The 8,354-nt window shown below is 43.6% G+C and overlaps 1 long non-coding RNA gene across 1 annotated transcript; it reads right to left on the reverse strand.

Annotated features, from left to right (window-relative positions):
* Positions 1-258: 258 nt before the first annotated feature.
* Positions 259-5,876, reverse strand: LOC112392636 (uncharacterized). Its single transcript, XR_003001729.1, has 4 exons — positions 5,693-5,876; positions 5,321-5,403; positions 495-567; positions 259-395 (listed from the first exon to the last, which is right to left on the reverse strand). It is a non-coding gene; the product is annotated as an uncharacterized LOC112392636 (long non-coding RNA).
* Positions 5,877-8,354: the final 2,478 nt, after the last annotated feature.

The raw sequence follows: 8,354 nt of genomic DNA on the forward strand, positions 1-8,354 counted from the left end.
AGGTTTTTACCCAAAGGCCAGAGAATGGAGAAGGGAAGCTCAAACTCTAAAATCACCTTCTCCCCAAAGAGAGGGGAGTAAGGGAATTTTAGGGTTAGGAGGGAGAGGGTCATCAGGGCTTTAGGAAAGGGGCGGAGATTTCCAGGGGCAGCCAGGTCATGCGCAGTCTGCCATGCTCCTTTGCACGTGGAACAAATTGTGCCTAGCAGAGCACAAATCCCCGCTTTGGGTGGAGATTGTTAGCAAGGTAATGAAGCGAAGGTAATGCTGGGACAGCCCCCTGGTTTCATCTGCGCAGGCGTGTTCCCGTGGTCGTCAGAGCTGGTTTGGGATGGTTGACCACTGTGTATCTCTCAAAGTACAGCCCGCGAAGCATGTCTGCCAAACACCAGGTACTTTTGAAACAAACACAGAGATAAATCTGGGTAAGTATCTTTCAGCTTTCAGGGGTTGGTAGGGAAACACAGATAAATCAAGGCAAGGAAAGCAGTGACCTTTAGCCTACTTTGCCCGTCATCTTGGACCTAGCTGGTTCAGTCTGGTTTTGTTTCTGGCCTTCGTGGCGTCCTGTTGATAAAAAAACAACTAACCTGTATGATTGAAAAAAATAAAACAGTTTCCACGCCTGGAGCCTTGGCTGCATAGCGTGGGTAACAATACTGCTTATGAAATGTTTTAAGTACACAAGGCAATACTATATATTGGTGTTTACCCACGTGAAAACAAAGTAATATTGAGCACCGAGAAGCTGCGTACTAACTTGAGAGTTACCTCTGGAGAAAGAGGGAGGGCAATTGGGTTTCAATTTTATCTGTAGTTTTACTTTCTTTCTAAAAGGATCTAAGGCTAATGTTAACATTTCCTCCGTCTGGTGATGGGTACATTGGTGCTTATGACATTTTTATCTGTAACTTTCTGTAAGCTTAAAGTCTTTCCTAATTGAAATTATTTTTAATGGAAAGGAAAACGAGCCATGATCAAACCTGTCTTATCTTAGAGTCAGCTCTGGCTGCACCTGTGAGTGTAGAAAGGACACCCCGCCCGCTCCGGTGTCCCCAGGACAGAGGCTTACCTTTCACTATCTGGGAGTTCAGAGTGACATGGTCCTCTGTACCCTGAGGCTTCCTGCTCGCCGCCGGCTCTGCAGGCTCCTTGGGAGGAGCCCAAGCTCCTCCCACACACAGGCTTGTGTAGGTCAGGGTCACTGTTAGTAAGGGCGGCAGTCCGTTCCGTATTGATCTCCCGTTACCCTATCCCACAGATTTGAATTCCCGTTTCCCACCTAGTGTCTCTGAGGCTCAGTTTGAAATTCTCTTCCATGAAATGGAAATCATGAGAAACTTAAGACAGTAGATTTGTTTATCCTTGGGATGAATTACAAGCACATGGGGGCAATCATCCTCTTAATCCTTTCATCTGAAGGTCAAGAAGGGTCATAATTTGAGGAGAAATCACTGTCTCCTCTGGCTCCTACAGTGGTTCAAGACTTCAACTTTTAACACTGGGTGGTATCCACCAGTTCTCAAAATACAGTGAGTTTAAGGCTGGGGCAGTGAAAATATGAGAAGAATGTGGAACACCTTTTTGTGCCAAGTAAGGATAGGCTCATGGACTTATGGGAACATGTCAAGAGGACCCAGGAGCCAGAATTAAGGGGTTCCCACTGAACAAGCACAGTCTGGTCATCGAAACCCGTGGAATAAAACAAAAACTCACTGAATAAAATAAGAAACCATGAGACTATAGTGATATAAATTAATAAATGAGTACACAAATAGATGGAGAAGAGAGGAAAGTCTTCTTTGTAGTAGAACAACAACTACTAAATACAGATGGAATGAAAAAAATGCTTGTGGGTAAGCTTTAAAAGCATGAAAGGCAAAGGGTAATAAGAAGGATCCAGTGAGCATGCCGATTGAAAAACAAAATGTACGCCCTGCTATCAGAAGAAAGAAGATGACTACTTCCCCATCTCTGCCTCACCGAGAAAGTCCATTTTCTTATTGACTGCCCTGAGTCATCATAGTGTTTTCAGTTGTTCCCCCTCCCAATGGCTAGCACCACTGCACCCCAATTGAAACAAAAACTTGGTGGATGGACCGCCACTTTGGGGAGAGAAGGCAACATGGAACTGTGGAATTCATATTACCTAGACTGAGAAATGGAAGCTGGCTTTGTGCCTTTCTTGCTGTGTGACCTTGAAAATCCCACATTCTTTATGCTCCAGTTATCTCATCTGTACAACAGGGATTCAAATTATTTCTCTACTTCACTGGGTGGTGATTAGGACCTAATTATTCACCACGTGAGAAGGTGCTTGTAAACCACCATGCCAGCAGACACTTTAGGGTATCACAGAATAAAGGGAACTTCTTAAGAAAGGGCAGGGGACGGGCAGCGTCGTCCATCTGCTGGAGACAGGCTAAGGTCCAAATTACTATTTTTTCAACTTGAATAATACACTGAACTCTTTTTAGAAAAGTCTCAGACTGCAAGCACCGACTTCAGTGACTCTTACTATTTCTTATACACAAAGAAATGTAAAACTAGGTTTTGATGTCTTATGTTTCTATGCAATTTATAGTGAGAGCATCATTTAGGAGCAGTGAGCTGGGACGTTCTGAATTGAAGGCCTGAGGAAAAGAGTGAAAAGGGAAGAGCAGGCTGTAGAAGGAGAGTGTCTGACCTCATCCTTGTTTTTCTCTCTCCCACGGAGAATATAACTAGCTGTATTAAGATCAGTGCAACTGCTATGGGCTGTATTAAGGTCAATGCAACTGCTATGGGCTGAAATTCATGTTTTGAAGTCCTAACCCCTAGTACCTCAGACCATGACCATATTTGGAAACAGGGCCTTGAAACAGGTAAACTGTGGCCATTGGGATGGGTCCTAATCTAATCTGACTGGGATCTTTAAAGAGAAGATTAGGAAACAGAAGGAAAGAGGGAATACAGTGAGAAGACAGAGGAGACAGAAACATGAGGAAACAGGGAGAAGGCAGCCCTTTGTAAGCCAGAGAGAGGCTTCAGTGGAAACCAAACCTACTGACTCCTTGATCCTGGACTTCCAACCTCCAGATCTATGAGAAAAAATACACTTCTGTTGTTTAAGCCACCCAGTCTGTGGTACTTTTTTATTAGCCGGGGCTGACTAATGAAATTACATAAAGTTTATGATTTTTTTTTTAGAAGCTGCTTTGTGCTTTGCTTCTTCAGAAAGAATACTATGTCAGGACAGAAGATATTGTTGTAAATATTTATGATTTGCATATGTGAATATTAATGGATTAACTTTCTATGGACACAGGGCGGTGGTCAGGGGACTGGCAGCAGGAGTTGGGGTGTTTCACTTGTTTCTATCCTATGACGACTGTCTGATGGGTACAAGGCTTGGGTGCGAACACAGGCCAAACAGTGATGATCACATTTAAAAGGTTTCTTTCTAGTGTGGGCCATGCCACGCTGCAGTATATTCATAAAATTGAATACAGCCATTAAAATGGACAAACCACAGCCACGTGACACAACATGGCTCATCTCCCAAACATAACAGTAAAAAATACAAGTCACAGAAGAAGACAAATACTATGGTTTCATTCATATAAAATTCACAAACAGGTGGCTCAACTCTACCATACTGGGACGGATACCTAGGTCATAAAACCAGAAAGGCAAGCAAGAAAGTGAGTCTCCCGAAAGTGGGGATAGTGATGACCTAGAATTGGGGGGGAAGACATGGGTGTCAGGGAGGGGACACAGAAGATAACAGGGTGCTTACAGTGTTCACTTGTTGCCCACAGGGGTTTGCTTTATAATTATTCATAGAATTATGCAAATTGTCACCATTTTTTCTTGTATAAATCACATTAAAAAGATGAGGAGAGCTGAAGCGAATATGGCTAATTAACTGTTCTGAATCTTGGTGGATCTGTGTTATGTCATTAATTATACTTCTCTGTAAGTTGTGAGGTTTGTTGGCATTTTTTTGTTTTTTTTTTTGTTTTCATATTATTATGCCAAGTGAATGAAGCTAAACAAAAAAGAGTACATACATTGCACATGTTTTTGTGGAATTTTATATTCCATTTTTATAAAATTCAAGAAAATGCAAAGGAATCTAGAGTGGCAGAAAGCAGAGGAGTTGATTCCTGGCAGGAAGGGGGTTGACCAGGAAGGGGCAGAAGAGAGGGAGCATAGGAAGCTTTTGGGGGTGACGGATGTGTTCACTATGTTGAGGGTGGTGATGGATTCATGGGTGTATACTTATGTCAAAATATATGAAATTACACACTTGAAATGTGCACAGTTTATGATACGTCAATTATATATCAATAAAGCAGGTTTTTAAGAAAAACTTCCTTGTGCCTTTTCATATGGTTCAAATAGTCTTCAATATACATATATTGCTTTAAAATGAGGGAGATATTTTTTAAATAATCAGAGAGCCCTGAGCAAAGAACTTTGATGCTGTCTCCCAGGTAGTTGTATATGTGTTTGGGTCAGACATAGGATTCAATTATGTCAATATATTTTTGTTCTGCCTTTGATAGAAAAGGAGCCTCCACTCTTCTCTCTCCCCATTTCCCTTCTCCCTTACCCCTCCCCCTCACTCTTTCTCTCCTTTTCTCTTTGGCTCTCTTGGTCTCTCTCAGAAAATCCTTTTCTTCAGCTGAGCGCACGGCTTTAGAAGACGTGACAACACTTATAATAAAGATAAACGATCATTTCTGTTACTGAATAGTGTTTTATAGTTTATAACATGCTGTCTCATATCTGTCTTTTCATTCTCACAACAATCCTTGGGTGTAGCAATAGGAAAATAAAAGGCAACTGTAACCGCTTCTGCCTTCTAAGGAGGGTGGTAAATTTCGTATCAGTGGGCAAATAAATCTCTTTGTTGCCATCCACTTTCAGAGACTGTCAGTGAAGACAGCAGATGAAAGATTCAGCCATTTCTTTTACTCCAGCTCCCTCCCTTCAGCCCTGTGATGGCCTCTTAGGTTTAATAGAATAATGAGTCACTGGGATGCAAAGATAGGTCCAGACCTGAGTTGGGGGTTGTGGCAGACATTCTGGTTGCCTACCCAAAATTTATTCTTCTCTTCTTACTTACACAGGGCCCTGATTTTGTTGGAGGTAGCAATGTGCCAACTGAAAAATTAGATTTCCCAGGCTCCCCTCCAGAGAAGTGTGCCCATGAGAGTAACTTCTGGCCAATTGAATGAAAGAATAACTATAGTATGAGACTTCTGGGAATGCTCCCTGAAAAGGGCACTGACTCTGTTGGCAGGCCCCTTATTGGCCTTCCCTCTTCCTTTACCTGAAACATGGATGTAATAACTTGTGCTGCAGCAGTCATTTTGCAGTCCTGAGGTGATCTTGCTTGAGGACAGTAGGCTTGTGCTAAGGATGGCAAAATGGAAAGATGAGAGGAGATTAGGACACTGATAAGATTGTGGCACTACCTTACCAGCCCTAGAATGCCTACCTCCAGACTTACATGAGAGAAAAATTGTAAACCTTATTTAAGGCATTGTTTTACAGGTCTCTGTTGCAGCAAAACGTAGTCCTGAGTGAAAGGGAATTGATGAGCTATGTTACTCTGTGCTTTGAAATGGGGGAATTTCTGGGACGAATCCTACAGAAGGGTGCTCTAAAAAGAAGGGGAAACGAGCAACATGGTGACACAAACCTCTGTTTCCTCAAGTTTCATATAAAGTCTGCTGTACGTATGTAGCTGCCGTGTGTGCAGCATGTGAGGGGAGGTCAAGGAGAGGGGGTTGTGGTTCCTCTTCAGTGTGGCATGAGAAGGGACAGCAGCTGTGAGCAGGCAAGTTGATCCTTCCACCAAGCTAATTCCAAATAAACAGGATCTCGGAGCTAGAGGATAAGGAAACATTAACACTTCCCTTTTATGCCAGAGAGACTGCTAAAGAAGCTTATCTTACTGCACGTGGGGTGAGTTTTGAACCAATACCATCTGAAATTTTAAAATCTAGACTTGAATCCCAGCCCTACACTTATTACTACCTGTGTGATTTGGGGAAAAAACTTCAACCTCTCTGGGCCTCAATTTTTTCATCTGTAACAGGAGGGATTGGTCAGATTAAGTTCTAAGGTCCAATCCAAACCTTCTAGGAGCCCATTTAAAATATATCATTGGGGCTTCCCTGGTGGCGTAGTGGTTAAGAATCCGCCTGCCAATGCAGGGGACACGGGTTTGAGCCCTGGTCCGGGAAGATCCCACATGCCACGGAGCAACTAAGCCCATGCACCACAACTACTGAACCCGTACTCTAGAGCCTGCGAGCCACAACTACTGAAGCCCACACGCCTAGAGCCCGTACTCCGCAACAAGAGAAGCCACCGTAGTGAGAAGCCCACGCACCGCAACGAAGAGTAGCCCCCGCTCATCCCAACTAGAGAAAGCCCGCACACAGCAACGAAGACCCAACACAGCCAAAAATAAATAAGTAAATTTATACCAAAAAGAAGAAATAAAATATATCATTAAGGTAAAATTAAATCTATTAAGCACTAAATGAAAATTAATTCAGGTTTATACAAATATGTACTTCCTAACAATGAGAATCCACCGTCTCACAAGCCACAGTTCACAGGAGAACAGGACCTCCAGCTAGATGAGCCATGAATGCCTCATACAGTTCCTTACTGTAACCCTTCCCTTACTTCTGGCTCCTCACACCTAGCTGCATAGGTGCATTTACATTAGAAAATCTGCTTTAAACCTTGGAATTCATTTCCTTTAAATAAAAATGAAATAGACACAATGGGATATTTAAATACATTCTGGCACCACCCCAATAGCACAAGAATGTGCGACATGAAGCTGGTAACATCAGCAGGACCGGGAGGACTTTATTAAGCAAATTGGGTAGTTAAACACCCCCAGGGCCTTCTCATCATAAATGCAGCTAAGTGGCCCTGGAGTAATGGGGATGGAGCCCCTCCTGAGCTCTAAGCTCTTTATTCTGACGTTTAATGAGCATGAATATCCAGGGATGGATGGTATTGTTTGTGAGTCCTCGAGAACTCAGGAAAAGGGTGACTTCAAAGGTTCCTTTGGACCATTGTAAAGCAATTATACTCCAATAAAGATGTAAAAAAAAAAAAAAGGGTTCCTTTGGGATTTTTGAGACCTTGTCTATAAGACGTGTCTGAATTAACCGGGTTCTACCTCATTCTTAGGACCTTATCTTCAGCTGGACCGGACCCCCCCTCCCAGGAACTGGGTAGGCAGAGAGTCTAGAGCCTGAATCCTTCACCTGTGAGTATGTCATTGAGTTATTTGCTGACTTATCTTCCAAATGATCATTTGTGTCCTGTTCTCTGGCAGCCTACATTATTGTAGTTGAATAGGGGACAGCTTCCTGTTCCCTGCAACTGGAAAGCAGTTTAAATACATCACACCTGTAAACAGAGCTAATTGACATCTATAGAGTAACCCAAAGAAGGCAGGGATTCCCCAGAGCAGTGTTCGCCATCCCAGGAGGTACCCAAGCAGAGTCAGAGACCAAATAGAAATGTCATAATCAAATGGCTGGGGAGATGAGAGGGCTTAAAGGACTTCAGTTTTCTTTTCAGTCCTAAAAGTTGGGGATTCTGTGACATATAGGAGCAAATGCTACTCAGTGTGAGTAATACTACTTGTTGTTTAAGGCTAATTACACACCAAGCACTGCGCTGAATTCTTTACTTCAGTTGTTTCATTTAATCCTGACATATAATAAAAGGCAGCCCTGTACCCCTTTCACATGGTACTATATCTGAATATCTGCAGACGAGGGAACTGAGGCTTGGGGCATTGGAGAAACAAGATCCCACAGCCTGTATGTGCCAGGCTAGGTCTGAGGGCCCCAGAGCCTGTGCTTTGTACCTCTGCGGGTGCTTCACCCATACAGGACCAGAGGATGCAGCAACTAGCTCATACAGGAAGCTTACTGGGCCCCACCCGGAACCATGCATCCTTCTCTAGTCACCGTTTTTCAAGGGTCTGTGCACAAAGACAGAGGAGAGTCTGGGGTGATGGAGCTGGGAAAACAGGAGTTTGAGGCTGAAAGGTCAAAAGGCTGCTGTACTGTGACCGTGAGAAAGGTGATCAGAGGGTAGAGTACTGGAGCTTTGGTTTCCTAAGAGGGGCGTTCCAGGGAAGGGAAGTTCTAGCCGAAAGTGTTTCTGTTCCTTTGAGCCACAGCCTTAGTTCCTCTGAGAGACCTTGGCTGGGTGCAATGCTTGAGGCCAGAGCCAGCCCCTATTCCCCTCCGCACCATCCCAAACCCCTCCTGGCAGGGAGACATCATCTCTGAAAACTGAGCTGTCCCCCTGGAGCTCCT

Source organism: Neophocaena asiaeorientalis, unplaced genomic scaffold, assembly GCF_003031525.2.
Source record: "Neophocaena asiaeorientalis asiaeorientalis breed wild unplaced genomic scaffold, Neophocaena_asiaeorientalis_V1.1 scaffold192, whole genome shotgun sequence".
NCBI classification, from domain to species: domain Eukaryota; kingdom Metazoa; phylum Chordata; class Mammalia; order Artiodactyla; family Phocoenidae; genus Neophocaena; species Neophocaena asiaeorientalis.